The following is a 27,532-nucleotide window of genomic DNA, read 5'->3' on the forward strand; positions in this document are numbered from 1 at the left end:
ACACTTCTCAATTCCCACAGGCAAGAAGAGTCCCTTAAGCTATGTACACATACCTACTCAAATTAAAATACATGGTAATCGCTTATCTAACTGTTATTTGCGCAAACAAGCGCGATCAATTTATCCGAATGACAGCTGTCAAAGTTGTCAACGGTGACACATTTACAATTAAGCAACCAACAAACTTGGAACTCTGCAAATATTGAATTTTCAGTTGGAATGTGAAGTCTTATTGGAATATAATTCTTCATGCAATGTAATAAGGATGTTGATGGAAAAATCATTATGACGATGAGTGTTGATAAGTAATCGGATGAACTAGAATAAAAATTCGTTAAAATCGAGATTAAGCCGTCATCTCCGTTATCTCGGCTTTTATCAAAGATATAAATCCTACAAAACATATGAAGAACTAGGTAATAATGTATTGTGTATTTAGTTGACAGCAAACAGGATAAAAAGAAATATCACATGATTTCCAATAAGATAACGTACCTAATTTATAACACTAGTATATTAGAATCAAGTTCTAAGATTTTATTCGAGTCGACCATATTCATTAGAACTATTTTCTTGAGCAACTAAGATTGATAAGATATTTTTAATTACTGCAATAACAACACGTAGCAAGGCAGTAATTTCCAAATCTAATTACAAAATTGCCAATAGGAAAACGCCAGTAATTTATTCCTAAAATTAATATTCAGTATCAAGAAATTAACACGGTTAAGAAATATAATTATTTATACAAGAATTTCAATTTTATTGCACAAGTTTTCCTTGATCTTGCATTAGACTAAAACAATTAACTCTTTCAATCTAAAGATTAGCAAATTCGACGAAGGATCTGACTAATTTAGTAACACTCATTAATTGGGGTTATTATTAATTATGACTAATGAATGACACATGTGGATGTGTAGATACGCCCTAAAATACCCGAAAATCGACGCTCAGAGACCCAACAGGATGTGGACATAAGTGATAAAAATATAAAATTTTGGTACATTTTAAAAAGACCTTGGTTTTTTCTATAAAAGTAATTGGGCACTCCTATATTATGTTTAGTAATGTTTACACATTAACGGTCGAGTGTGGCCCTTGAAATTATCATCAGCTATATCGAACGAGGAGTGGATTGTGTCAATATTTGACAAGGCGACAGTTAGGTTAAATGAATGAAAATCATTGTTCAGTAAACGAACAATTTGATAGCAAGTTTGTTCTACGGAATGTCCGTGTATATTTTTATCAATAATAACTTTATTATTATATCCATTTAAGTTAATTTCAGTCGTTACTGTTAATCTAGTTCTTAAATTATTGTTTTAAAAACTATTTTCCTCTACACCGTAATTAGGTACGATGCCGAAGCACGTTGCATGCGTTATAGATGTTGGCAGTTACTTGAATATGACAAAGTAAATAAGTCCAATTACTAGTATAATTATTGTGGTTCCTCTCTACAGCAATTTGTAGATCATTTCGCAGTGCTAATGTGTATGGAAATTATGCAAAGAGCCGGTAATTAGAGTCGAGGTGAATGGTCTGTAATGCTATAATTTGCTTCTAACTATATTTTTGTGTGCGTATAACAAGATCTGTGGTGTTGGGCGAATTAGGTACCTACCTGCTACAACGTACAGAACACAATAAAATAAGTGAAAATTATTAAATGAAATTTCTACCTAAGCGGGCTTTCCCGAGTAATAATAACAAACATATAAACGAAAACAGTTTTATTGAAACCTACCACTTAACTCGAAGCTTTTATTAAGTAGAAAAACTATTTGACGCAAATTAAAGATAACGTCTTCATTGACACGACAAGCTATCAATATGTAACGCAAAATCAAAGGTTAGTCGAAGGTGCGACGTGCGACTATAATTTCTGTTTTGCGAGTACGCTCCAAAGTGGCACTCAATGATGTAAATGTTTAATGTGGGGGCACGTGCAGACATTCCCATCATTACAATCAGTGTTGTCAATTTCCACCGATACCCCGATGCTTGCTGCAGAACTAATTTCCGATAAACGCACACAAATGAAGCTAACGTAGTTACTTCGAGTGCAAATTACACGTACACATGTCTGTGTGAGCGTGAGAAAACTACGGCGGAAATTATGACTTGTGTGTGCACCGACACTGACGCAATTTACGTGTGCGCACGAGACCCGCACTCACATTTGCTCACCAAACACACGCACACGCGCAGCGCCCGCATCGGACTGCTCTCCTACAATAGTTATCAAGTCCGTCATAATGAAGATGCGCGCTTTTCAATTCATTAATGAGGCTCCCACAATGTTATTGATAGGATGATAGGAACGAATGAATACCGCTTTTGTCAATGTCCAATTTATGAACAGTAATCTGCATGATCACCGGCTAATCCAACTTGTTTATTTAAAGAGAAAGCTAATCAATAAGAATTTGAAAGGAACGATACTGATTACGACAAAGAATTCAATAGAAGTGAAATTAAGAATGCTGCGGCTGATGCCAATATTTAAGTTTTCAATATAAATCCCTTAATTAGTGACGTTGTGTTCAGCTGCCGATCAGTTTCCTCATTAGCATAAACAGAAATGAGAATTCGTGATTCACGGATCACTTTCGAATTAGAATTTACCGTAGTCAGAGACGGTGACATTTGTGGAGCGCCACATTTATTACAACCACTGGATTTATTTAATGGACGTTAAATACGTCTGAGCAAGATTCATAGTTAAACTACTAACGTCATCAGAACGAACATTTATCTCACCTAAGCTTAGTTGTACAATAATACCACAAAATAATTGTAAAAACGAGAAACTATTGCAATAAGAAAGAGTGATGAGCTAAAAGTATCGGCAGGCGCGGAGAGCAAAGCAAACAGCGTCTCGCTTATAGTGCGAGATGGCTCAGTAACGAGAGACGCGGTAAACTACGTCCATATTAATAATCGTCGGTTATTACGCGGGCCCTCATTAACTCGCCGGCCGCTCGCCCCACGAAACCGCAGAACACTGCTAAATAATTACCCCAGACTGCTTTCTTCACGAAAACATCGTAAAAGCGCATTAAACAACATCTACTAAGTCCGCTCGAGGAATTACAATAAATAAGGTATTAAGCCGGCGTTGTCAGGCACCGAGCCGAAAATGTCGAAAAGCGATTAATGGAAATAAAATTGAGCGAAGTCCGAGAGAACGATTTACTTAATACATTGATAATAAGTGCATGGAATGTATGTAAAATGTTGTACGTAATGGAGGTAGTCTCGTTAGACGTGGGAACGTGGACGCTGAGGCGAACCTCGCTACTACATGGTAAGGATCTCGCTCGACAATGTCCACCGTTAGGGCTTAACTTTAAACCTTCATTAATGGTAATAGTTCTGAACTCGGCGCTGGGAATGGCTCTTTTTGCAGCGCCCGAGCAGCCGAAGACGCGTTACAGTAATAGCCGTGTTCGACACGACTCCAGCAAAGCCTACCACTTTGATAAAAGGCCAGTGAGGTTCAGAAATCCCATTAGATTCTTAATATCTTCCCCTCTTATAAGAATTTTGTGGTCATAGACCAATAAGAAAACTGATGAGCACAATACGGTAGAAATTCTATTAGGAGTTTTCTTATAAGATTTTCTTAAGCTCTGAATTAGAATCTGCTAAGAAACTTCCAAGAAGATTTCTCTACAGACACAGAAATATTTTATACATTATTCGTTTTCTATTTGTACGACACAAGACAAAGAGTATAATTAATTTCTTAACATTCGAATTACAGAGAAAGTTGTAATTAAAATGCCTCTCTAATTCCATTCGACGTAAAGTGACAGAGCAAATTCGTCGAGTATATTTGTAATTACGGTCTTTTGAGGTACGTAACGCGATTCTCTATGTTGATTAACGACTGTCAATGGTTGGCTTTTCATTAATTTACCGGCTTAATTAACCCGAAACATATGATGTGGCAAAAGGAATCAAATATATCAAGAATACCGCAGGATAAAGCCAAATGAAACGCCATTCCCAGGTTGATTGTGTCTCTAATTAATAACTTGCGTGGTAATGAAAGACGTAATGACTAATGAGAGTTGAATCTTGAGAAATAAGAATCTTCATATGAAGTGGAAGAATTCTTGGAGCAGGGAGTACTGATTAGGATGACGGCGATGACGCACAATTCAATGAAAAGTATAAAGTTAGTCATTAGCTAATTGAGCAGACCGATTCTAAGATTGGCCAGGTTCCGAGACACAGCATCGCGTGAAGCTGCAGGTAGGTTGGCAGGCGCCATTCACTCCATGTGCCGCTTAGGAACCGTCAATTTTCGCCTGTAATTATTGCAGACCCTTCGATACTTATTTCTATTTTTTCCTCGCTTAATTGTTGCAACAGATGACTTTTTTGTCGAACCACAACCTCAAAGAGCGGAAAGGCATCAAACGCAGTTCGAATTTGGAAATAATTATACATAAATAGTCCCTTGAGCGGCCGATTAAGACAATTTCGAGGCAAATTGCCGCAGACGAGTATAATAGCACACGCGCTCTCCGTCATAAATAAATCTGGATTACATTTCTGTACAAGATTAAGATTGATTCGATCTCGATGCTTTCTGCTTTTAATGTCTACGCGGGATAATGCGTCGATCGTGTTAAAAAATTTAAATCATTATTTCGTTTTTGTACGTGTGATTTGTAAGATAATTACGATGGACAAATTGCTCGTGGTCATTAAGATGGTAACGGCTGGATGCGATCGGCCGGTCGCCCGTAATTAATGATCGATACATGTGAAATAATTAATTAGCGGCTGGGATCGGATCTGGTGCCTCGGGGCTCAGCACAAAAAACAATGACGTGCGGTTTTGGCTGCGTCGGCGCCGCTGCCGCAGCGGCGACATCCGCCATGCGTCTATAATTTGGGAGACCTAATAAGTTTAATATTATTTCCCGGGGATGAGCGTGACGCCATCCCGGCGTCTGCAGCAAATGTGTCATTATTGTTAATTTGGACGATTATCTCGTTTTTGCTTTTATTTTAATCGGAACTAAATTATATCAACGGCAATAGATTCCTTTGTTCTTCGTCATATTCGAAAATGAAGGTTCATTGCCGCCTTGAGAGTAGACTTTCTCGTTTTCTTGACACCACAAATTGATCATTGGAAGTAATTAAAATTTAAATTCACACTTCCATATTCGTCCATCTTGATTGAAAATCGCTGTTGTGTGATGAAGTTATGATGAATGATCGTGCATTAAACGCTCTGTTGTGTCGCATGAATGTGAGGAACCACAAAATTCTTAGAGTGTAAGTGTGATTAGAGTTGTCACCCCGTAATTACCGCCGACGAATCGTAATGTCGGAACAATTACCTGGAGAGCATTAAGACGCAAAGTTTCAATCTGTCGCGTAATGTGTCGACTCTTTAATGGTCGTCTGGTGCACCGAGAGGGGGGAGAGGGGGGTCATTTTATGTTCACCGGCGACTGTAAAATTAGCTTACTTTAACTATTATTTAATGTCGTTTTAGGATGGGAATGGGGTGAGCCTCAACTGTGGGAATTGGAAAGAAGCCGTTGACAGAATTTGAATGGATAATTGTTTAACTTCACTCGACGCACTGTGGGCTGTTGGTCTAATCGGTGGATAGTGTCAAATTATTGTTTCATTGTTGGAGAAATTTTCGGGAAATTATTCGCGGTCTAGTAGTTTAAGCAAATTACATTCAAATTGAGATGAGCAAACAACTTTGTTACAGTTATAATCATCTCGAAAAAGCTTTTTGAGGGAGGAATTTCGCTTTTGCTCGCTTTGATGGTTCGTCGATATCGGTCGAAAAATCAATAAATAATTAACGTTCTCACGATTTTCTCGATACAGACTCAAATCAGTGTGAGAGCTCTAACACAGCATCGGGATGCGTGCGCGCAATTAAAACGAAACCCACAATCAGCCGCCATGTTTGTACACGGCCGATGTTAATAGCCTTCTGTAATTACATACGAGTATCATGCCATCGTTGCTTTGCTTCTCGGAAGGCTGATCAAATTAATAGAACCTATTTTTGGTGGCGTATTGTATTAGTAGGCTAAAGTAAATATCTGATTGATTTAAATAAGAATTTAATCATGTAATGAGCGAATGTGTATACGAGTAATAATGAGAGTAAATGTGATGAATGTGATTCAAAACATATTATGTATCATAAAATAACATTACTGAGATTTCTAACATACGTACCTACAATAAGAAAATACTGGTACAGTTATCTCTATGAGGAAAAAATGAAATAAAGCTAGCAATAATAATGCACGACACCGTCACATCGTCGACTCGAGAATTTCATATCGCCACATTTACATGTATTCCATTCGCGGAACTAGCGGGCCGACCTCCCCGTCGTTATATCCGGGGAAAGAATACTATCTAAATTCAATTACAAAAAGGCTTCTCCGCGAGGTGTGCCGCTGCACCCGCGCCTCCTCCGAAAAGGGTGTATAACAACTCAATTTCTCCATATTATTAAGACGGTGGGGTACGCAGGTAGGGTAGGGGTGGCGTGGTGGAACACAAAAAGAATGCTAATTTAAAATTCTTATTGCTGTGTTTGTATGCGCGCGCGCGTTATGTATCATCCGCGTAACAAAAGCCGGAGGAGCGCGCCGCCCGAGCGCGTAATTTCAATCTAATATTCAATTTGAAAAGTATCGGCTTAACCCGCCATAATTTATTTATTTACTTCACTTGAAGCGTTTCACTCAAGTTGGGATATCATGGAAACATGAAATACTTAAGGTTAAATTAATACCGAGAGTTAAAACTTTACCAGAAATGTTAAATCCTGATGTAATGTGTGTCAATCGTGTCATAAAGACGCTCAAAAGTTGAGCAACAAAAACTTGCATGCCTGAATTATGTGAAGCACCGTATAATGCTTATATTACCCACTACGATTCCGTGTCCCAACGCATAAAGTTGTCTTCAACACTGGTATTTCCAGTACACATCAGCTCGTTGCGAATGTATCACACTCGCGTTTCAATTCCACAATTAGGTTTGCTAATTCGGCGTTTAAAACGTCTCCGTCGCGTTTGCGGATAACACGCTATTTCCTTGACAAAGAGCACTAAATTCAATTCGATATCTCAATCTAACGGCCAGTGATAATTGTTTCATTCCCACGGCGAAGAAAATAAATTTTGCCGGTCACAATAGGCGCTTTCCACAGACAATTCGCGTCTAAACGGGGGCCGATAGACGCCTAATGCTCGAATCGTGATATATTAGCGTACGGGGCTGACCCCTTAAGCTCACCACACCTTTATACTTCTTTGGCTACAACACGCCATTCGTCTACACTTTCTATTAAATACTAAACGGCATTGTTTAAAATGGAGCAGCGTATAAGTCAAGGATGGCGAATTCAATTTGATTTGTCACGATCTGAATGTGATGCGCGATAGTTTCGGGAAGTCTGTCAAGGTAAGTCATAGGTCTGCGATTGCGAATCGGCAATCGTGTTTGCGACACGAAGTCAATAAAACAGTGGTGAAACACAAGTGCATGTGGGCCCTATCGATGCACCACCATGCAGCGTCTGTGCTAAATACGAAAGTTCTGATAGCGGACCGAATGAAGCAATTCATGTAAATAAAATCTAAATAAAACCCATTTCTAATAAAGTTTTGAGAGGCTTACATGGATACAAACTTTACTACTTGAATACAAACTTTACTTGATGATGCTCTAAGGAGGGATTACATGGAACTGGTTCCAATACCTATAATGGAGCTACTATATTTTAACCCTTATTTACAGAGTAGAAACACGGCTATCAAGACTTGCGTGGGTAAACAAATGCACCGATAGCAATACCGCGAATCGCAACAACACGCCCGGAATATCGCAGGCGTGTAAAATGTAAATCGTTTCGTATTTGCTGTTTAATGTGTCACATTAAAGATCAATTGCAGCTTTGATATTAACTATTGTAGTTGTTCGGCGCCTAGTCGAATCGCGAAGTATGATTTTCATGCACTTTTATCGTGCGCAGAAAGCGTGCGCGGGCGGTTCACGATAATTTGCTACGCGACGCGTCTGCCGCCTGCGCACTCACCGTAACCCCTTATTGAAACGAGTTTCTGAATAAAATGTGTACTGTAACAGAGAACACACATCTTGGATTTACCAAGCGTAAAAGGTTATCAACGCATTCGAACGCAGAAATATTAAAAGGGTCATAACACGGTGTTTGTAGGAAACGAGCGCAATGTTCATAAAAAGGTGTGAGGGTGTCACCTGCTCGATAAATTTAAATTCATTTTTTGTTAAACTTAAGTGCGAAAGCTAAATGTATCCAAGTTAAAAAAAATCGAAGATGATGTTTAACAGAGTTTGTTAAAGTTATGAAGGTACATGTGTATACGCAAACCCAAACAGCTGCCCACAAGTTTCTGGGCTGCACCATTAAATCAAATTCCTATAGGCTTTAATTCATAAGACGCCACTAATCCCGGCCCACAATGTTGGAAAACAATAAATAATAAAAACTTACAGCATCAAGATAAAACCGACATTGTCGCGTGATAAATGATCAGATTTAAATTTAGAAACGAAAACTCGGCCCAGAACAACTTAACGAACGCGACGAACCCCGTTTATAATTATAATTAATATTCTCACAGTATTAAAGTGGTCGACGGCAAAAAAGAGATTCGACGCGAGAATTAATAACAAACAAATGGGCTACCTGCGGTGTTTTTTGTGCGCCCCCACAGGTAAGCCGTGATGATGAAAGGAAATCATGCGAGTCTGTCTTAGACTTTAAACAATATCGTTTGCTTTTGACACGGCTGATTTTTTTACCGACCGGGAGTTCATTCATAGGAAGCTCACACGCAACGGTAGAGAAAGCAAAAACGCGATCGCCACCTGCCGGTAGATGGCGCTGGCTACCCGAAGTTTTAACCAGTTTTTCTGCACATCAAAATGTTAAATCAATAAAAATCCACACTCGCCGAAGGTGTCACATTACTTAGCCGTCGAAACAAAAAACAACATCCAAAGCCGAATTGGAAACCATTTGAAACAAGAAACCGACGATTTGGAGACCTCGACAAAAGAGAGGAACTCTCTAAAGGCGATACCGTAATGACAAAACAGAAATATGATTTCGATTAAACTGTGCGACATGGACTCCTTTGTCGATTCCTGTGGGTGTGAGAGGGACAGGAAACAGTTAATAATAAAAATATTTTATTTGTATTATGGGGTAAAACACCCCCGCTGCGGGCTGTTTGGTTGGGCCTGCATCCATCATCATTATATTAACTGATTTAACACTTTTGAACAGATTCCTTTGACGGTTGGTGGTACGTTTGTTCTGGGGACAAATGTGCGAAGGTGGAAAGGTCTCTTTGTCATATAGAAATTTAACTACTCTCATATTACCACTGGATAGTTCATGAGCAAAAAAGCAGTTGATCATTAATCTCGAATTTATTATCCAAGCTACGAAATAATTTTCACACAGTATCATTGAACGCTGAATGCTGAATACGTATTAATGTTAATAAGAAATGATGTTAGGAGCGATCTATAATCAAACCGCGCACCGCTAGCCCATTCATTCCATATCAGTGGCACATGAATCTGATGAAGTAGGTATAGAGTCGTCAAGCTGCAGCCATACCCAGTCTGGCTTCAAATGGCCATACAGGGCGACGTAGGTTGACCTGGTACGTACTGAAACCTTTTTGGTCCGACCGTACGGTCATTAATTATGTTAGCGATGTGTAGAGCACCGGCTCGAGTACTGGTTTTGTGATCTATAAGTACTGAACTAGAAGTATGAGTACTTGAAGTTTCAACGAGTGTTGTAGTAATCAAGAAATTATAATGAGTATCATCTTTGTCGACTAGGAATTCAAATAAGCACCTCGTTACTACATTAAAATTATTTAGATCTTTAACTTCATTTTCATCAACTCTATCTTAGTAGGCAACTGCAGCCATCACTACGAATCTTAGATTCCTTGTCGACTGACATTTATCGTATTTTATTTTAACAGTTTTTTGAAATTTTTGTTTTGACATATCAATCCCAGCAAATTGCCCAAACTGGTTCCCCGACAAAAAATGTTAGACCGCTACTTTTGGAAGCCGCTGTATAGCCACGCTCGAGACATGTCGTATAAGGCCAACCTCCAGCATCATTTTATTGCGTAATTGAAAACGTTTTTACGTCAATTATTTTCCAACATTAATTGACGTGTAACATGTTCATGATTATAAATATTTAACAGTTCTATGCAGGACTATTTAAATGGACAAAATGTAGCATTATTCCAGCCCAGGAAATGCAATTAAATGAAATGATGCATGTCGATATTAAAATAGGTATTGATATGCAAATCGTCGATCACATGCGGGCGGTGCCCGGCCGGTCCCATGCTCCGTTTGTTCACAAATTTTTGTTCGCTAATCAATAATGACCCCAAAACCAATTACTATTCAAGAGCAACAATAATGTTAGCCCACAATAGGCACTGGTGTTTTGTTTATTTTACTATCTATTGTGTAGTTCTGTGCCTTGAACATGCCCTACATTTCGATCACCGTAGGTTTCATTCGAGTTTCGCTAAACGTTGTTTTAATTAGAAATAGCGTAGGCTCAAAACTTATCAGTTAGTTAGTAACGGTCACCGTTGAGTTGACTGTGTAGCAGTGAATGTTCATTTAATCGATCCCCATTGATCTGGTTTGCGATATCGATGTCATAGAACTGCGAGTACGAGAAGGGCACACATGCGCGCTGCGCCCGCGCCGCCCGGATCTAACCCAATAATTACCGTCAGTGATTAAATCTCACGATAAAGCTCATTCCGCTAATTACTCCCTAAAGCTAAACGAACGAACCGACTACGTTTTTGCCATCGACATAATTTAATAAGCATATTAACCAGGCTGATGCCATAGATAGCCACTAGCCCTCGGGCGTCACTCGCTAATACCTTTATAATGTTGTAACAAAGCGCATTTCTAAGGAAAACGACGTAGTCCACCGAGGTCAAAGAGGAATGACCATGTAACCGCCTAATGAAACTCAGATGTCTCCGACTCGAATCACAGTTGTTCAGAACACATTCGCATTACAATAAATTTAAAACGCTCGCTGCATATCAGCGCTATGACATTGCGTTTGCGAGACGCCATTGCGTGTGCGGCCGCTGGTAATTCAATGAGCGGCGATAATATTTGCTTGTTCGACGTAACTTCATTACAGTTCGTATCTAATCAACTCGACGAGTTCTGTAAAGTCGTAATGTAACTGTCATTACGATAGAGAAGCGGTGTGACCTCGCGATGAATGGCTCCCATTAGCATCTCATAGGTTTAATTAGGGGACGCACTGGCCGCGGTCGCCCACGTCAACACGTGTGTGGGCAATCAAATTAGACCAGAGCAGACAATGCGGCCAACTCGAGCGTACGACCCCACGACAAAACGTTTTCTCACAATCTTCGATCACCGGATTAAGGGAGTCCCGTCTCGCACGTTTTATCTCCGATTGTCCGCACTTAACGCGCACTTTACGCCGAGTGCCCCTCTAGAGGAAATTGAAAGCGATCGCTTTCCCCGGTATCTTATCTGTGGTGTTGTACTAATTAATCGATGTGACGCGTCAAGATCGTCGTTAGAAGTAAATAATGCTCGTATTGAGAGGATGGAGGTGATTTATCGGTGTGAATAGACAAAAGTGTTGCGCGCGGAGCGGCCGGCACAATGCGCTGGAATGTCGTCGTCCGCGCTCGTGCGCCTCGTGAATGCGGATTATTAATAACCCGCTCGGTTCGGCACGACGCGACGCGGACGACGCGCCGACTCCCATCGCACTCGCCCCGAGCGCCTACACCTGTGCCGTATGACCGCGCCTTAATTTATTCAAGCCGACTTTTAATGACCGCATCTGAGATTCCAACCACGCGTGTAACCAAATTCTTCATATTTGCAAACCCGATCAAAATTTCGCCAAATTATTACTTCACCGTAATCCCTCGCGCTATCTCCCCTACGTTGTTCCCGCGACTACGGCAACAATGCATAACAATAGAGTCGGCGCGGATTATAGCGAATTCCCCAAATTGTGTGGGTCCATACTTCGCAACAATAAGACAAATAGTGGATAACGTCACATGTGTATACAGTTTACCGCATTTGGAACTAATTGGGATATTTCATAATGTTGCAATGATTGAATGTAACATCTGCCATATTCAAGCGAATAAACCAACAGTAAATAATAGTTTTCAATTGAAAATGATATTCTGCCCCAAGTTTTGGAATTTAATGATTTTGAGATTTTTTAACAAAAACGTAAAGGGCAACATTCTGGAGAGTTTCGAGGCACCAGATCGTTCAATCACGTCAAAGAAGGGCCGAATAAAAAACAATGAAAGTGGAAAGGGCAAAGAGCTCCTTAGGCGTGTCAAACAGAAACTGACTATGAAATTACTTTCCACGTTTTGTTGATACCGGTGAAACTAAATGAGATCAGTTTTTGTCGCGGCCACTTGAGCGGCCCTGCGCGGTGCCTCACGTACACTTCGCAACGTCAAAATTAAATCGTCACACAATGAACAGTTTTTGGGGTTACGGAAATGAGAAAACGGAATTCTATAAATACCTCATTGTTATTGCAGGGCAACTTATTTCACGGTACACACAATCTTGGTTTCGAAAGAACACTATAAACATTGTTGACCTCATGGAAAGATCAGAAAAAGAAAAATCTAATTCAGATAGCTTAAATCTAGAAGTCCCAGGCGATGGTAACAGAGAAGAATAAAAAGAGGAATTCAGTTTAAAGAAGAATAGTACCATACCTACCTACATACACGAATGACAACACCACTCAAGAAAATTTTTGATACGAAGAAGAAATTAACGAATTGGGGAGCAATGATGAGACGTGTTTTTAGTAATCACGATGCTTTGACACTTTGTAACAATATATTTTTTCGTTCCATTTATTTTGGACGATTTTGAATGTGTTCAGCTCACGATTCGTTTTTTGCGTGTTTCCATCGTCCACTTACATAGTAGATGTCGTGAGTGGCTCCATTCGTTACCGCTGGTATAATTAGTTTTACCGTTACTGGATACTTTACATTTTCAATGGGTGGGCTTATTGATTGCAGCTACAACAATGTGGAGCGTGACAAGTTGATTGTTTATTTTCCTGATCCCAAATTGACACTGTTCAACTGCCAAATTTTCTACGGTTCGAGACCTTTGTCCACAGTTTTTGATAGTGTGTTATAGATTGACAAAAGTACTGGATAAATCCATGCAGTTCAATGAGCTAGCCGTATCAAAATAATTAGAGGAACCGTATGAAATGACCGACACATTCGTTAAAGTTTCGAAATTTCAATCACGCGTCATTAACACGTCCCAGCGCTAATTGTTCGCTAAGTTGCGACAAAAACCCGAAATGTTTCGTGTAACACTTATTAAGTGAGAACGCACCTTTTTCTCAAAATTTAATTATCGACATTAGGTTGACACTAAAAACGGCGCGACGTGAAATTAGGCAGGCCACGGACCGCGACACAAGTGCTTGTTTGCAAAACTATTCAACGGACAACTGCAATTCCGTTTCAATTTGTAGAAAGTTGATAATTGTCAGCCGGAATGGTGGAAGTGCCACGTACTAAACGCAAAAAAGCCTCGAGCAAATGATTATTCAACCGAGTGATTGATTAGCCAAACTAAACATTAATGACTTGTTCAAATGAGAGCTGACAATAATGCAACATGGGGACGCTAAATGGATGGCATTATGTCCATGCGTCGGGATGTCAAATATGAACGATGATCTCCCACATTTGTCCTGGACATCGTTCTATTCCAATTCAATGGCAGACTTTTGAACAGATCAAATGGTTAATGTGTGGTTGTGTCACTTCATTCTTAAATCCATCATTTTAACGTAGCTTAAATTAAATGAGTTTAACTTGAGCGTCCAAACTATAACCAAACCTTGAAAGGTATTGTTAACGTAAGAATAACATCATTATACTCCCAGTGCCAGCAATGTTCGTGATGTTTGAACAACATGATGAAACCGTTAAACCCTAAAAAATAAATTAACACGAGTGTTCAAAGACAAATAATGTATAAGTCAATTCACATGTCAGCAACGACGTAAAGACTATCAAATTATGGCAACAACTATTTGAAAATGTACCATTCGTGATTGTTGCGTTAACACTCCGCCGGCCAATCACATTGCCCTGAAAACTTTACTCATCTTCATAAAACGACTTGAGCATTCATGGAGCAGTTGCTAGTTTGTAATTTATACTGACAACTTAAGGTTTAAAATAGCTTATCGGAACTGAGTTAGACGACAGCCAGTTAATAAGTGGAATGGCTTTTACCAGGTGTCCAACAAATGGAAAACTACTAATTAAAGTACTTAACTTCGCCGAGACTTAAATGGAAAGATCGTACATTCGCTCATAAGGAGTTTAATTAATCTCAGCTCTGACGCAACGAATGGATCGTTTTCTTTCTATTAGTCCGAAAGCAGTTTGTTCAATTGATTCTCTATTTAGCAATGAACAGCTCAATCCCGTGTTTACAATAAGAATTTGAAGAGTTATCGTTTCTAAAGATCAAAGAAACGCATGATTAGCGGATCGCTCGTGGAAACTGTTGTTGCATAAGTGGGTACTAATGCCGTTGGATGGTACTGAGGATTATATTTAAGTAATTGTGATGCACGTTTTAGCACTTCTTTATGACCAAGGACGTTACAATGTTCAGATAATACACGTTCTACTCAAATTACAAAAGTGGACAAGTAAAATGAACCATTAGATGTAATGGCTGCAAATGGTCCTTATAAAATTTAAGGTGTCAGTATTAAAATTGGACTAAATGAGACGCCCCTAATGAATGACGAGACAGCAAAAGAAATTATTTACGCCACAAAACGACAACATTGGTACAAGTACATAATATGTATAAAAGAAGATGTAGAAATCCGGGTAATGATGTAAAGTGAATGGACAGGTGTAATTACAGTGTGCGACGAGTCTTTGGTGCGTATCGCTCCAACGTCCAACTTTGACAATTAGGTTACATTTGATATAATAACCCGGCATTTTGTTATTATGCCTACAGTTTGTGACCAAAATCTCAGAGGCTTGAGTTTTATTAATCATAAAATATGTGGAAACACAATAGATCCAGTTTAGAGAAGCTTCTATTGTCATAAAGGCGACATTTGAAAAACATTAAAATTCCCTGGATCGTATAATTACAGATGACACATTTTAACATTAAGACACCCACACACGGTCTATGTTGTGGCTTTAAACTTGTATAATTTGTGTTAAGGCCGTAATATATGATACTTTAGGGGTCCCTCGCGCTCCGCGTTCCGTGCATTCGATCGTTAATAAAATTATCAAAATCTAAACGGGTTTTATGAGTATCGCTCGTGCGTTGGTATGAGCTCGTGTTTCGGTTCTGCTTATGAATGGAAATGGATTTTGGTATTTTAAGTGTTTATAAAGGTCGTAAATAATTTATCGCTGCGTGATACTTCCGTCGTTCGAATTTTAAATGGACCAGCTCGCCGACACAACTTGCTACTGGGTTTGGAATCCGCATCTAGATAATAACACCACAGTTATTTTAATAATTTAATTCAGAATTTATTGTAATTTGTTAGCAGTTATGACAGTTTGCATTAATTGAGGCAGGAGCATACTTTTTGTGGAATTGTTTGTTTTTGCTGATTGCTAAAATTGTTGAGATTATCTGATTCTATATCTGCTGGTAAAAAGTTTAGTTGTTTGATCGGTTAATAAGACGTTAGGTTATGAGAGACGGTTTTTGTCGTAGTCGTATGCTTTGCTCGGTAGCTGAGTTGCGTCACCGATCGTGATTCAACCTCGTCAAAACCACTTAGGTATGGTCAGCAGCAAAATTAGGCAGTAAATATTATCCTTATGCCTTTAGTAATAAGGGTTCAAAATGGTCTTGTCCTGCTGCAAACTGTACTTATAGCTCGGATACCGAAGCTGTAATTATTCCGAGCACACGTGGACATGGTTTATGGCCGTGCATGGGCTGCCTTATAACGTACACCTTTTTGTTTAATAGGTTAACGACTTGTACTGTCTTTATTGATTGGAGCCGAAAATACTAGCTCTTAGGATAGCTATAAACGTCGCTTTAAATCTTCTTGAGATGGGATAGGCAGTTATAAAGTTCTGTAATTAAGTATTGCCTAATATGGGGATATCTGTTATGAAGTTGCGTCACTAAATCAAACATCTGACTGTTGATTGGATGTTGGACGCTATTGCCAACTATTGGACAATGTTGGCTATCTTATGCTTGCAATTTTTTTATTTGTGTTGTTTTTCACGTGAATCATTCACAAAATTTGTGTTATCAAGATCGAGACTATGACAATTCATTTGAACAAGTAACTTTGTATGGTTACGGTACCTAGTGATATTTGAAGGGTAAATATAATGATCCTCATTAACTTGTAAGTTATTGTAACAAATGAGTTCAATAAAGTTAGATTTAGATGCTGAGATTGATAAGAAATATAAATGATCAATTGATATTTGCGGTCTATTTCAATGAACCCACTTAAGCTTGCCTAATAAATAAATGAAATGTACTTACTTCCAAATTCTTTCAAAAGATAATACCTAATGCCTAAACTGATTTCGAATAAGTCCGTAACCCAAACCTTTTGGGCCCAACTTCCGAGATCCATGGGAGGCGAGATAAAATACACGTATCAATAACTCAAAAAGGCAGTTCCGTATCAGATTGCCGAATCTTGTGAATTAATTTGTTACCATTTGGTGAGCCAATAAAAAATATTTTGACACCGAAATCACCGCCGTAGATAATGGCGGTACTCCGGGTAAAACCGGTAGCGTGCTTCAATATGAAATGTATCAAATTGATGTTAGTAATAATCGAAATCTACGTTTCGTAATCTACAAGCATTAAGATTTTATGAATGAAAATCAATACATTAGAAGAAATTGAATTAAGTTTAGTAACAAGAACTTTTTCTATTGAAGGAACCACGATGATTCACACATCTCCACACGTGTACAATTATGTTGACTTATTAGTAAAACAAATGAAAATCATTGTAGCAGTGGGTGTTCTTAAATCCAAGTCATATTTTACACTTTCAATGATAAAGTTTCCAATTCGAACGAGTCTTGCACGTGTCCTTATTGACATGTGCTTAAGGTTTGATATTGCGTGTAAACTTCTGTTGGTAGACCCTGCAAGCAAACTTCCAAATCCAAACATGATTTTCTAGGCTCGCGCCGAGCGTATTCTTGTTGCTTCCAAATAAGGTTGGTATTTCTGTGTTTCAGTTTGTTAGTACATCAAAATAAACTTTTACACAGTCATGAGTTTCGACAAATGGGTCCGCTGCAGCGATAATGACAGCGTCGTGTAAAACCGGTAGGATGGACCATCTCACACCGTTACTTGGCACTTTCTGCCTTACAAGCGATGCGGTAATACTCATTTCAATCGAATGACTTTTAATTAATTTTCTACTAGATTATCGCGGCATTATTACATGTAATGGCTACTTGATTATTTATAACTCCAATACTGTTTTGGTTAGAAAGCTACAGGTAGGTATTTAATATTGCTTTATACGGCATGTGAAATATTTGTGTGTGGTAATCGTTGTTCTGGACCAATTTATTCAATTAATGAAAATTGTGATTAGCTATGAGTCAACCTTATTTTATTCATTGGTGATTTGATATTATGAAACTTATAATAACTGCCATATTGCAGTGAGAAGGTGCAATTGAATAAGAGATTTATGTGCTGTATGCGTTGTTAGTTGGCAGTTAAAACATAAAACGACATTTTGGAAACTTTGAACAGGATAATTAGACGTTTATGTTCCACTAAAAATAATCACAATTTGACTTCAAGTCACGTATCCGTTTATCTAGAACATCGCGGTTTTGCTCGGATTAAGCGGGCGGTTATTTTATACCCAAACAACTAGGTAATTAATAATCACCACATAACCAAGCCTTGAACTTTCCGTACTAAGAACTGGACAATAGAGCTCGTTATAAATATCTTTACTTACACAAATAGTCGAGCAACAATCAAACGACGGACGGACGAGCGTATCTAAGTAATTAATCGTAACTTATGATTGATTAAACACATTAAAATCGAGCACGATTCCTATTTGAATATGAAATCTATTAGGCGAGTGACATAATACTTAATACAATTTTAATCTGAGTTATTGCATAAAAGATCGAGACATTTTAGTTTTGGAAACAATATGGGCGGTTCATGCATAAAACATGACAGTTAAGTCTAATGGAAAAGTTATTGGGAATTTATGTTAAACTAATAACAATAGTTTAATTGTCGTTATAAAGGTTGACATTAATAATGGAGAAGCGAGCGAGACGATAGAAACGCGTGAATATAAAATCAAAATAAATAAAATACACGAACTGACACGAAGAGGTCGTGTTTGAGTGCAAAAATGACGTTCGTTAATGAGTAATCTTAACTACTGATGGTATAACACCCAACACAAGGGGCTAGGTAAATGAATTTCCACTTGACAATATTTGCTAAGGTAACAAGGTAAACGAGGATATTTATCGACATGAGGCTGTCGAGTGGGCAGCCCTTTACGCACTCGCACCCGTGCACACCGCGAGCGCGGCTCGGCAAACACGCGCTAGTGATGCGTAACGCAAACTCTGAAGTCGATATTTACACGGTGACAGCAAACACCATCGATATTTGTCCAACTCGCGAGCTAATGGCAGCCCAGCACCTTGTTTGCCCGTGTTAGATTCACACGAACGCTACTGTAATTAAAAGAAACGACACCAAAACGAGAAAATTAAAGTGAACACAGCTAAACAACTCGCTAACCACGAGAAGCTTGACCAGTTTAACATACGGAAAAATAAAATAATGAGATTAAAAAGGAGAGAAAAAAGGACTCAAAGCCATAACTTCATTTTGAATTCCGTTCGGTATGTTCCCGTCTCACTCTGAACGCGCCCAGCAGGGGGCGCCATCGTTCTCACCTCACGACGCGAGTGGTAGCCGGTCTTTAATAAGTATCGATAAAATATGTCGATAAAATATGAATATAATATGTATAAATATTTTCAATACTTATATCCTTATTAACTTCTACTAAAGCGCGTTCATTGGAACTAGCCTGTAGCTGTATTCCGATTTTACCAACACGATTTAAGTAGGTTCTTTATGGTTCTAAAATTAAATTACTTTTTAATATTATAAATATTTCTTCAAGAATCAATAAATCTGGTTATCATAATGTTATGCGTAAGCTGTCACTGATATCGACAGTTTATGCGTAAATTTCAATAAATCTGCATTGCCCATGCAGTGTCAAAAACGTCCATCCAGAAACCGGTTTTTGGATTCAATTTGTATTTCGAATACGTTCCTCGATTAATAGCCGACAAAGTGTCACGGGGACAGCACTAATTAATCTCTTGATGGTGTTTCACATTAATTAAGCGAGTTCAAGAGGAGCTAATATCGAAATGTGATTCTAATATTGAGTGAGGTAAAGGCCAGAATGCTGTGTTAAAGTTGTATTCCCGTACTCTGCTGATATCGTGAATCCTATCATAGTGCAGGGTTCGAAAATATCCGATATTTATTATAAATATCAAAATATCGGATATTTATGATATATATCCGATATATATCAACTTTGATATATATCAAATTTGTATGAAAGCTATACTATTATTTTATGGTATTATTTATGAATACCATTGCATATGTGTTACATAAACATGTTTTTAATGTTTTTAAAACTTAAAATCAGACAAATAAAGCAAAAACATAAAATCTTCTTGTAAACACGGCAAAATCAACAAAAAAAACAAAAATCTTATGTCAAAAAGTACAATTACAGTTACAAATTTTAAAAATTGATATATATCATCAAAACCGGCTGGATATATATCGGATATATATCCGATATATATCAAGATATATATCCCTTGATATATATCCTCGAACCCTGTCATAGTGTGAGGTCCGTAACGTGAGCTTATTCTTTCGTAACTTCTTTTTAAAAGCCTACATTTAGCCATGAGAGAATTCATGAAAATTAAATGTCATCCCACAACAATGACGGTGGAGGACGCAATTAATAAAAAGCGTAGTTTACACGATATGATCTGCAGTTAACTCGAACCTTCCGTGAGACACGAAATTATGTTTTTTCAACACTACAATTACGTAACGCCTAAATGTGACCGAAAACAAAATCGGTGTACAAACGAGCATTAGTAAATATGAGGTGAATTGTCAGCGAGCGATTGACTAAACGTGGATACGTCACGTTTGACATGATCCTATTATGTTAACGAGTGCTGCTGGTTAAAGTATGGATTTATTATTTGATAAATAATACTATAAATAAGTGTACATCGTATTAAGTAGGTAGCTGCTTCTTTTTGGAATTGGATAAAAAATTATACTCAGCAGCGCGCCGCGTCGTATTTTAGCGCATAAATATTACGCGCATTGTCACTGTTGTATTACCAGCTTAACATCTGATTAAGTGGATATTAACGAACACAATTCTTGCCTTCTTTTTAACTATTTTGTTACTAAAATATATTTTTAAAAACAGCAAAGATCGGATTGATATTTTGTTTTTTCTTTAGCAGATTAATTTAAAAAGTTTGTAATTTGTTTTTTCTTTAGCATATTAATTTTAAATGTAATTTTTAAGTGTCACAAATGGGAAAGTAGGCACAAAATGCTCAGCTGTCAACAATGTTTGAGCACGTTTAATCTTTGTCGTGTCCACCTTTTTACAGCAGCAATCAAAACTTGATTGTCGCGCGCCCAAAAAAGCCCGGTTAATTGTGTTCAGCGGGTGTTGATGATATAAACAGTAATTATGGACACATCCCGCGTTATTAAAGTGTGCTTAACTGACGCGCTTCGTTTGAGCTAGAACACGTTGGGACCGGCACGTAATTTCTCCTTATCTTCAGGATGGGCAAGAAAATGTGGAATTAATACTCGCGAAGGCGAGTTCATAATGCTTTTTTGGGTCCATTTTGTCTTTGATCCCACTTAAATAAAAATGTGAATAGTCTTGGTTACTTAAATTAAATGACAGAAGTCATTTTCATAGTTTTGCACACATGAGAGTCAATTTGCTACATATTCATATCAGTCAGTAGATACCTACTTAGGGGCCAGGAAAAAAGTAATGAATAGATTAAGAATTTAACGTAATAATATGCACAAAACAAGTTTAGTTCCGCAAAAAGACCGAAGGTAAATTTGCAACCTGAAATAATTCCTAAGTCAGCTATTTCATCGCCTATAAAAGTATCTTGATAGAGCGTAGTACTTGAACTAAATTATCGTACAACTCAAGAAAAATATTCACACAGGTAAAGTTATAGCCAGCGTTAAAAATCTAAGAATTTGTAAAGCCTATTAAATAAGAAACCACACCTGTTCCCGACAAGGAGTATTTAAGGCGGGTTGCACACTAAAATAATTATCTCGAATATCTTTTGCAGCAGTCGCGCCGCCCGGGGGTGCTATTGTTTTAAGGGAATTTTTATTGCTTTTGGCAACCCTGAACAATGGATGAGGGCCGGGAGGGTAATTCTGAACGTCGGATACAGTGATAGCTCGTGGCGTTTTGAGGACAAGAGGTGTGCACGCACCTTTTTATATCTTTGTGCGTTTACGAGAAACTTTTTGGGCTATTCTTCAATAAGTTTCGGGTAATAAGGAGTCGTATTACTGCATATTTTTTCGTTTTATGATCATTTACACATTTCACATAAGTAGTGCTGCAAAAGGCTTCGTAAAGTGTGTTAAGTTATTAAAATTTCGAAATACTCGACAATAAAGTAGATAAAACACCACCCTTATTGTTATTTATATATTTGATATAGCATAATAAACGTTAACATAAAGTAAATGCACTTCACTTTAATGTTGCTCCAGCGATAGCGGGCATAACGATTCCATTATTCAACAAAAGGTGTGAAACAAACCGATATTAATTATTCAGTTTAATTGGGCATGATAAATACTTAATACAAAAACTATGTTACCACGTCAGTCTTTTATTACTAAAGATATAGATGTATTAAATTTTACGCTTCGATAGGAAATAACGAGGGCCAATATTAACATATAATTAAACCATAAACTAAGATAAAGATAACTCCAAAAAGACCGCGCCACACGCTAATCCATGATTTACAATTAGTTGTAATTATAAAGTACGCTATGTAACGCTTAAATTGAGGGCAATTTTAATTATCAACAAAATTGGAAAATTACCGACCAGTTTATGGCTGCGGTATAATTAATACTGATTATTATATCTTTGGTGCTGTAGGAAATGTTGTGTCGAGTCACGTCGCCTCGTACTATAATAAAATATCATGATGCTGTAAATAACTTAAGCGAGTATCAGAGATAGCCGGTATGGGCAAAACGTTTGCTTGGAAAAAAACTTACCGGGTACTCATAATAATCCATAATTAACGAGCGTTACTTTATAATGGCATAACAACTCAATAACTAATTAGTCATACAACAAAAGCTAATGACAATGCTGTTCGAGTTCCCAGCTGAATGCTACATCATAGTTATTTCTGAACGACAATAAGGGGCGCGCACATAACGAGCCTTACAACTGTCCACCACAATTCAACAAACACAAAACTTAATTAAACTGACACTTCGCATGCATAATGAAATGATTCACGCACAATCGAGAATTGTTGCGAGGATAAAAAGTTGCAGACGCTGGCAATGGCGGTTATTGAACAAGTCACTTTATGTCACTTCTCCAAAGAACACCAACATTGAAATCTGCGCCATCTTGAGATCCGAATTACATAATATAATTTTACGGTAAGAAGCTCAACTAAACAAGGAAATTACAAAAAGCTAAAAAATACCTTTTTCGAAAATATACCAAAAAATCTTCAGAGTAGCAACTGAAAATCATCTCCAGTGTTGTTTCCATTTGTCATAACGAAAAATAATCGCGGCATTTCGTCAAATCAACAATATGACAGTCAACTGCGCCTCGAAGTTAATCCACATTATGCCTTTAATGCTTTAAGTCAGTATAATCCGATCAACCGCGTGATTATCATAGATATTGCCGATTCCATCAGTGTGATATTTTGATGGACGGATTTAGCTACCATACGTTGAAACGGCCATTTTTTGAGTGAAATGTTGCAAATCGTTTAATTTATAACTTTATTAGTTATTGATATTATGAGTCACACGACACGCCTCTTCTATACCTTAAAATTTTAAACTTATTGAACTCTTAAAAGTTTTTCTTTTCCAGTTATTAAATAAAATAGCTTATAGCTGACGACCAAAAACTTCTAATAAATCTTACATAAACCTAAACTCAATGTGAATAAAACGAGTGATAAGGCACATTATTTTGAGTTTGAGGTTCTAAATTCAATTGTTTTTCTTTCTTTTTCTCCAAAAATATCAGTTTTTATTCAAGAAAATAGGAAAATCAGAACTGCCACCTGTGTATACGCAGCATAATATGATCGCCAGAGCTAGCCAACAGTTTGCAACCCACCTAAAATGCTCGCAAAAAGTAAAGTTCCTCTGTTTCGACGCGATAAAACTTGCTCTTCGGGCTTTATGGGTGCTGGAAGCCACGCATTGTCTTCAAGCCCTTAATTAAGGTATTAAAATATTTGGCATGTAACGCAAGTTCCTTATCTTGATAGAATTAAACTTAAATTGTGGCCAGTTTTAAAGGGCATTTCGTGTCCTACACAATTAATTTAAAATAGTCTTTGTCATAATCACTTTAAAAATAGTGCTTTATTTTAAGAAACAGCTGTATTGACAAACGCGACTTTATTTTAATTAAATCCGTTCAGCAACTAATGCGTCAAAAATCTTATTTTTTTTTTGTATTTTACAATTATATCAATTTATAACACTGAACAAAACCTATGATGAAATCAAAATTTTAATTAGTTTCCTGAGAACATACATATAATTATCGATTCCGTCGTTTCTCGTACCAATGACCTTTTATCGATTGACTATCGATTATTTAATAGCAAACATTGAAGATAACTGTTTGGACAGTTATCGATTATCGCTAATTATTGGTAGATAACGAGGTTTATTACTGAATTGGAGTGCCTTGACATTATCTACCGATACATAACATGTAAGTATTAGGAACTGGGTTATTCTACAATAGACAACCAAATTATAAAAAGACAATGAAAAAAAATAAAAAGAAAATATTGATTCAAATTAATGTTTTAGCCAGATTTTTTTTTAATTTTATGTTTTCAACAAAAAAAAAGTAATGTAATAAAATTACTAATTTGATGAAAATATACCGCCTAGGAAAATATGTGACCTCATAAGGAATAATTAGAAAAAAAAATTAAATGAACTGCACTACGATAAGGTTGAGAATGACCCTTCCTTTACGTTTGGTCACGTCGGAAACTATAAAACAGTTCAAGTATCTGTAGATTATAGATAGTAGGGCAATATAGGGACTGATTACCAGCTTTTAAACAACATAGTAAGTGATACGCTTTTTTGTAAGATAGTATTAAATGCATTTTTAATGTTTAATGCAATTTGCAATTAGTTCTAAAAAGTACCCACATTATGATTGGAATCAATAGTTGACTAGGTCTAAAGTTTTTTTTTAACATTATGTTATACTTTTACTATCATGAGAGCCACCTCATATTATTTTCAATGCGAATATCTGAACTTTGAAGTGTTCATACCATTTTGCACTTCATTTTTATGAGTTCATCTTTCCAAAAGGAAAAGAATACCAGAGTGAAATGAATTTCGCCCAAAGGTTTCGTATTTGCCGACTTTCTTGGGGCATTTCGGAGGCGTCAAGAAGGCAGGCGCGTTGTCAAAGCGCCCGCGTGCCTCGCACCTCGCCTCTGGCGTTTTTCAATAACAACAATTATCATGGCGACCGCGTCACAGAATCGTATTTCCGACTGTGAATCGCACCAGTTGGTATCGGAATAGTGACGTTAGAAATTATAAAAAAAAAAATTATGCATTTTTTAAGCAAAAAAAAAAAGAAAGTATTTTTTTTCTCGGCAACAAGATTTTTTTCAGGCCTTTTTGAATTTACTAATATTATATTAAAATTTGATCTTTAAAAAAAATAAGAAAACCACCTATTGATTGTACTAACAAAAAAAGTCAAATAAAGATCTTTACTTAACATAATTCAACATTTATCCAAAACATTACAACCTAATTCGGAATTGCCGAAGCAAAATCACGAGTTTCAAGTAAAAATATTGTTTACACTGTGACGTCACATCTCTCGCGATCGCCGACATTCGCGTACAGAATAAGGCGCCCGACAAGTTCGACGGCTGGCCTTGGAGGAACCAGTCTGTCCCGTCCCGTCCGAAACACCTCTCGGCAATTATTCAATAAGACAAAAGCATCACCCCGCCCGTTTACGCCACAGCGGGAAATGCGCGCCAAAATTATGTATAGCCTAATTAGCGAATCTCACCTGCCAGTATCTTGGTTCCAGTCAAGGTTTTTGTAGGTTTAGCTAGTCTGATTAAAAAAAAAATTCCAAAAAGCTACTAGCATTGCCTTCTTTTTCTACTTACAACTTTTAATTTTGTACTTGAATTTAATGTGGGTGATTCTCAGTTATTCAAAAAATGTTCATTGTGAGGTACATTAATAAATACAAGCTAAGTGTTTTAGGTTGGAAAATTAACGAATTTTAGTACACATGAGTGTGTTTTAATAACATTAATTAACAAGAAAGAAAAAATATTAAATGTTTTTTTTTTAGTTTATATCGACTATTAAGTTTGAGTACTAACAAGTACTACAAATTTTGTGAATGACATGACATTGTGTTTGCAATATTGCTGATATATTTTTAATCAATGAGATTTTACATAAATATAGTTGAAATGAATAATGAGCACATAAAATGTCCCTTCGTGATAAATTTACATTAAATAAATCCTTACATAGACCAACCAAGGGGCCATTCTCTACGCACGTGCGGTTCAAAATGAGCCCTATTATCACCTCACAGCTAAAAAACCTCCGGCACGAGCCTCTGAAAAATGTACCACGAAATTTGATATGGTACGTACCTTTATCTTTTATTGAGACTGCCGCTCCGCTTCTCCCGGCGCATTGTTGAGTCCTAGGCGCGAGCCAAACGAAATATTTTAAATGCAAATCGTGCTAACGCCATGAATGTAATAGTTTGTCGTGCCATGCGCACGCGTCGAACACCGGAAACAAATTATCATAACCATATAGGCACGTACGAAATCAACGAAAAACTTATTGATGTCACTCAACCGCTGATAAATTGCGCTAAACGAAAAAATGGAGCCGAAATGCGGACCGTTGAATACACAACCGTCAGTTTGTATAACAATAAAGAAATAGACATTTCGTCAAAAGAGCTATAGGAATTTTTATGTGTTACAGTATTCTTATTGTTGTCCGCTTTTATTACTCTAACGGTTATAACAGATATTTCTCATAGTTGTAGGTTAGATTTTCCTGTTTTGGTTTACAGTGTTTTTAATTCTTAAATCTTTGTGATGACAATAACACTCTTTTTAGTAATTATTTGGGTAAGTTAAGAATTACCCGTTTGGTCCAGAGAGTGACAGAGAGAATAACTAACTAATATGGCCTTAAGCTGGCATTTTGTTCTATTTCATGTACCTATTTAACTATTTGTAAGAACATTAAAAAAAGTAATGCTTTAGTAACAAAGTTCTAATCAATATAAAATACCTCATATCCAATACGGCGCTAAGATTCGGAAAACGATTTTATTTGAGAGCACCAATCGCCATGTTTGTTGACATTTGGTTAAAATCGGATCGAGTCGACGTGGAGAGGAAATTCGTAGATCGCCTCAGAATCCGAAATGGAATACCTAACGAATAACGTTTGTAAATAGGTAAACAGAACGACTTCTGAATGGGTTACGCGTGTAGAAAACATTTCTGTTTTTTCGGCCCGAAGCAAAAAGATCACTGCTATGTAATAATAGGAAAAAACGTTGTCACATTTAAAGGAATTCCTTTCACTTTGCGTGACAGCACAACAAAAATGGAAGTCTTATGCTTCGTAGGCTAATTACATCGAATGCTCAAAGCATTACATCATATTATAATGCAAGCCGCTTCTATTTTCTTATTTGCAAGAATGGAACTCTTTAATCTTTTTATAGTGTACCTTGATAAAGTAAAATAAAAAGCGTACTTTCTTTCTAACGATCTTCCTATTACGGAACAAATTTTAATTCAGTACCTTTTTTACGACCAAAAAATGAACAAATAAGCCAGTGTTTTGTTTTTTCTATTTCAAAGTTAAACAG

At 37.2% G+C, this 27,532-nt stretch overlaps 1 protein-coding gene across 1 annotated transcript in view; it reads right to left on the reverse strand.

The window, feature by feature from the left end:
* Positions 1–27,532, reverse strand: part of zfh2 (Zn finger homeodomain 2) — a 48,288-nt gene that overhangs the window by 15,756 nt on the left and 5,000 nt on the right. The gene's annotated exons all lie outside the window — the stretch shown is intronic.

The sequence above is a fragment of the Ostrinia furnacalis genome, unplaced genomic scaffold (assembly GCF_004193835.3).
Source record: "Ostrinia furnacalis isolate ACB-3 unplaced genomic scaffold, ASM419383v2 OfSCF7013, whole genome shotgun sequence".
Lineage (NCBI taxonomy): Eukaryota > Metazoa > Arthropoda > Insecta > Lepidoptera > Crambidae > Ostrinia > Ostrinia furnacalis.